Raw genomic sequence first — 5,851 nt, 5'->3', positions numbered from 1 at the left:
ACCCAGCCAGCAGGTGCAGACAGGCACCAAATCTGAGTCTTCGTCAAACTTGCCCACCCTGCTGATTCTCAGAAACCTTCCTTACTCAATTCAAGCACTGACCCAAACATTTTTCGGCTGCTATTCCTCACAAGCCACCTGACTTGGCCCACACTGTGAACTTTCCTAAAATCTCTCAAACATCCAAAAACACCAAACAAGCAACAGCTGGCCTTGGCATGCCCCATACTTCTTTCAAAGCAGCCTCTCATATTAAGGGCAGTAATTCTTGTTTTGCAGCATAGCCATTCCCAGACAACTCTGGATACAGCAGAGGCAGCAACCAAATGCAGATCACTTTGTAGCTCCTACCAGGTGGCCCAAAGTCAAGCACAGTCAGTAGCTGACTTGGGCCTGTACCAAAGTGCCTCCCAAGAGTCCCTAGAACCAACACACTGGTGGCTGGCTTCAGACAAAACCAGAGCACCATCCAATTAGCTTCACTATGACACCCTCAAAGGGTGGAGATGGCAGACTCCAATATCCCACAAACAGAAAATCCCATTCTGTGATATCAGGCCCTTCACCTTAGCTTGTGCATTTGGTTTGTGGCCAGTCTTCACAGCCAGTCAGTCTGGTGTCAATCCCACTCACTGCTGTGCCAATAGCAAGCAAGGTTTAACTCCAACAGGAAGGTACACACAACCCACACAAGGGGTAAACCTGGAGCACCTAGGTCAGGTGACCAGGGACATTATGCAACTTAGCCCCACAGAACACCTGCTACATAACACCACACTGTGCTGAGACTAAGAGATGTAGCAGAACTCAGTAAAAACTTAAATCAATACATTAGAGGTAATTAATAGTAGGTTAGCTGAAGCAAAGGATTAAATCAACAATTTTGAAGATAAAGTAGCAGAAATCACCAATCAGAACAGTAAAAATAAAAAGGAATTTTTTAAAAATGATCATAGTTTAAGGGGTTTATGGGACAATATCAAATATACCAACATCCTCATCATAGAGGTACCAGAAAGAGAGATAGAGCAAGGGATTAAAAATTTATTTGAATAAATACTGACTAAAAACCCCCCACCTGGTGAGGAAAATATTCATATAAGCCCAGGAAGCACAGCGAGTTTCAAACACGATAAACCCAAAGAGTCCAATAATAAGACACATCATAATTAAAATGCCAAAGTTACAGACAAAGAGAGAATCTTAAAAGGAGTAAGAGAAAAGTTGTTAGTTACCTACAGGAGTGTTCCCATAATACTTTTAGGTGATTTCTTAACAGAAACTTTTCAGGCCGTAAAGTATTGACACTAAATATTCAGTGATGAAAAGCAAAGATTTATAACCATTATTACTCTACCTAGCAAGGCTATCATTTAAATCAAGGGAAATATAAACATTTTCCCAGATATGCAAAAGCTAATGAAGTTTAGCCCACCAGAAAAGTATTACAAGACATTTTTTAAAAGACTTCTTAGGAAGAAAGAAAATATACATATATAGATAAAAAGATGGCAATTCGTACATACCTATCAATAATTACTTTATGTAAATAAATTAAATTCTCCAATCAAAAGACATACAGTGACTAAATAGAGAATAAAACAAGACCCATACATATGATGCCTACAATAGACCCACTTCAGATCAAAAGACATCTTGAAACTAAAATTAAAGGGCTAATAAAAGATATTTTACGTAAATGGAAATAAAGAGAAACCTGGGGAACTAATAGTTATATCATATTAAATAGACTTTAATACAAAGTCTATAGCAAGAGACAAAGAAGAACATTTCATATACAATAGCCAAGATCTGAAAGCAACGTAAGTGTTAACTGATAGATAGTTGAATAACAATGGTAAAATACACATATACAGTGAAATATTGCTTGGCATTAAAAGAGAATGAAAATTTATCATATTCCGCTGCATGGATAGACCTAGAAGATATTAGACCAAGTGAAATAAATCAGAGAAACACACATATCATATGATTTCATTTACATGTGTGTTCTAAAAAAAAAATAAAATAATTGAATAAGTAAAACCAAAATGAACATATGGGATGGGGAGTTAGGGAGGTAGGTGAAAAAAGCAAGGGACTAAGAAGTAAAAATTGGCAGTTAAATATACTCACATGGCCCTGTTCAGGTACTCAGTTGATTAGAATATCATCCCAATATGCAAGGTTGACAGTTCTATCTCTATCAAGACATATACAAATAATCGACCAAGGAATCCACAAGTAAGTGGAACAACAAACTGATGTGTTTCTCTCTCTCTCTAAAAAAAAAAAAATTCAATGAATAAAAAAGTAAAAACAATTGTGGGGGACCACTTTTTGTGGTATCAGGAACTGTAGCCTCTCCACAGCCAGGCCTGTAAGTCTCAACCAGAAAACCGGGAAGGCTAAAAGGGAGGCATGTCAAGATCAAAGCAGAATTAAACGACATAGAAACGAAACGAACAATCCAAAAAACCAACAAAACTAGGAGCTGGTTCTTTGAAAAAATAAACAAAATTGACAAGCCTCTAGCCAGGCTCATTAAGAAAAAACGAGAGAAGACCCAAATAAACAAAATCAGAAACGAAAGAGGAGAAATCACGACTGATACCTCAGAAATACAAACAATTATAAGAAATTACTACAAACAACTCTATGGCAAGAAATTTGACAACCTAGTAGAAATGGACAGATTTCTAGAAACATATAACCTTCCAAAACTGAATCAAGAAGAAGTAGAAAGTCTCAACAGACCAATAATAAAGAAGGAAATTGACACAGTAATCCAAAATCTCCCTGCACACAAAAGCCCCGGACCGGATGGCTTCACAGGCAAATTTTACAAAACATTTAAGGAAGAACTAACAACTACCCTCCTCAAACTATTCCAGAAAATCCAAGAAGAGGGAAAAATCCCAAACTCTTTCTATGAAGCCAGTATTACCCTCATCCCAAAACCAGGTAAAGACACAGCAAAGAAAGAAAACTACAGGCCAATATCACTGATGAACATAGATGCTAAAATCCTCAATAAAATTTTGGCAAACAGGATCCAGCAATACATCAAAAAGATCATACATCATGATCAAGTGGGATTCATCCCAAGGATGCAAGGATGGTTTAATATTCACAAATCAATAAATATAATACATCACCTAAACAAAATGAAAGACAAAAATCACATGATCATATCCATAGATGCAGAAAAAGCATTTGATAAAGTACAACACCCATTTATGTTGAAAACACTCAACAAAATGGGAATAGAGGGAGCATACCTTAACACCATTAAGGCTATATATGAGAAGCCTGAAGCTAACATCATACTCAATGGACAAAAACCGAAAGCATTCCCCCTGAAATCAGGAACTAGACAAGGCTGTCCACTCTCCCCACTTCTATTCAACATAGTGTTGGAAGTCCTAGCCACAGCAATCAGACAAGACAAAGAAATAAAAGGCATCCAAATTGCGAAAGAAGAAGTAAAACTATCACTATTTGCAGACGACATAATAGTATACCTAGAAAACCCTATAAACTCCACTAAAAGACTACTTGATATAATAAGTGAATTTGGCAAAATAGCAGGGTACAAAATAAATATACAGAAATCTAAGGCATTTCTGTACACCAACAATAAAATCTCAGAGACAGAAGCAAAAAAGAAAACACCATTTACTATAGCAACAAGAAAAATAAAGTACCTAGGAATAAACTTAACCAAAGAGATAAAAGACCTGTACACTGAAAATTATGCAACATTGAAGAAAGAAATTAAGGAAGATACAAATAAATGGAGGCAAATACCATGTTCTTGGATGGGAAGAATCAACATAATCAAAATGGCCATACTACCCAAAGCAATTTACAGATTCAATGCAATCCCTATTAAAATACCAATGACATATTTCACTGACCTAGAACAAATCCTCCAAAAATTCATATGGAACCAAAAAAGACCCCGAATAGCAAAAGCAATCTTGAAACAGAAGAACACAGCAGGAGGAATCACGATACCAGACATCAAACAATACTACAAAGCCACTGTGATCAAAACAGTCTGGTACTGGCATAAGAACAGACATATAGATCAGTGGAACAGAATTGAAAACCAAGAAATAAACCCAGGCCTCTATGGTCAACTAATATTTGATAAAGGAGGAAGGAACATAAAATGGAGTGAGAAGAGCCTCTTTAACAAATGGTGCTGGGAGAACTGGACAGGGACGTGCAAAAAAATGAAACTAGACCACCAACTTACACCACACACGAGAATAAACTCAAGATGGATTAAAGACTTAAATGTAAGCCGTGATACCATAAAAGTCCTAGAGGAAAACATAGGCAGGAAAATTTCAGATATCATACATAACAATATCTTCACGGATACATCTCCCAAGGCAAGAGAAATAAAGGAAAAAATAAACAAATGGGACTACATCAAACTAAAAAGTTTCTGCTCAGCAAAAGAAAACATCAGCAGGATGAAAAGGAAACCAACCATGTGGGAAAACATATTTGCCAATGATATCACAGACAGGGGACTGATCTCCAAAATATATAAAGAGCTTATACGACTCAACATCAAGAAAACAAACAACCCAATTAAAAAATGGGCAAAAGACCTGAACAAACACTTCTCCAAAGAGGACATACAGAAAGTCCATAGGCACATGAAAAAAGGCTCAACATCATTGGCCATCAGAGAGATGCAAGTAAAAACCACAATGAGATACCACCTTACACCTGTCAGAATGGCCATCATCAACAAATCAACAAACAACAAATGCTGGCGAGGATGTGGAGAAACAAGGACCCTACTGCACTGTTGGTGGGAATGCAGACTGGTGCAGCCACTATGGAAAACAGTATGGAATTACCTCAAAAAACTAAAAATGGAACTGCCATTTGAACCAGTGATTCCACTGCTAGGATTATACCCGAAAAAACCTGAAACCCTAATTCAAGAGAACTTATGCACCCCTATGTTCATAGCAGCCCTGTTTACAATAGCTAAGTGCTGGAAATAGCCTAGGTGCTCATCTGTAGATGAGTGGATCAAAAAACGGTGGTACATCTACACAATGGAATACTATGTAGCAGAAAGAAAGAAGGAACTCCTGCCATTTGCGACAAAATGGATGGCATTAGAGAGAATTATGCTTAGTGAAATAAGCCAGGAAAAGAAAGCAAAATACCACATGATATCACCCAATACAGGAAACTAAAGAGCAACACAAACAAACGAACTAAACAGGCAAAGACTAGAATAGTAGTCAGAAGGGGGGAGGGGAGAGGGAGAGAAGAAGGATAAGTAAGGGAAGGGTCAGATCAAGGAACGTATATGAATGACTCATGGACGTGGACAACGGGGAGGGATATAATTGTGGGAGAAGGGATGGGCTGGGAGGGGGGAGCAATGGGGGAAAAATGGGACAACTGTAATTGAATAACAAATAATAAATTAAAAAAAAAATAAAAGAAATATATGAGATTTCATCGTTAAAAAAAAAAAAAAAAAGAAGTGAGGCATAACCCAATAACTACTCTGAGGGTTCCCATTGGAAATAGACTTAAAGAATATATACTATGCTTTGAAGCTTGCTCTGCTTTTCTTATCAGTTGCTTAACATAAATAGAATGTCTGAGATCAAAGCCCGAAAAAAATGAAATCCTGCACCTGGTAGTCATATGATGCCAGAATGCTCACTGAATCCTGATCTAGAATGTTCACTGTGTTCCTTGCATTGTTATCTATAATTAGTAGTTGTTGATAGTAGTCCAAGCATTTGAAGGTGATTGGTGATTTACATGTACTGAATGTACACTCCCGTACATACCTTTCTCA

This window comes from Furipterus horrens, unplaced genomic scaffold, assembly GCF_987537825.1.
Source record: "Furipterus horrens unplaced genomic scaffold, mFurHor1.1.pri manual_scaffold_12, whole genome shotgun sequence".
Lineage (NCBI taxonomy): Eukaryota > Metazoa > Chordata > Mammalia > Chiroptera > Furipteridae > Furipterus > Furipterus horrens.
Note: the sequence above shows the minus strand (reverse complement) of the source record.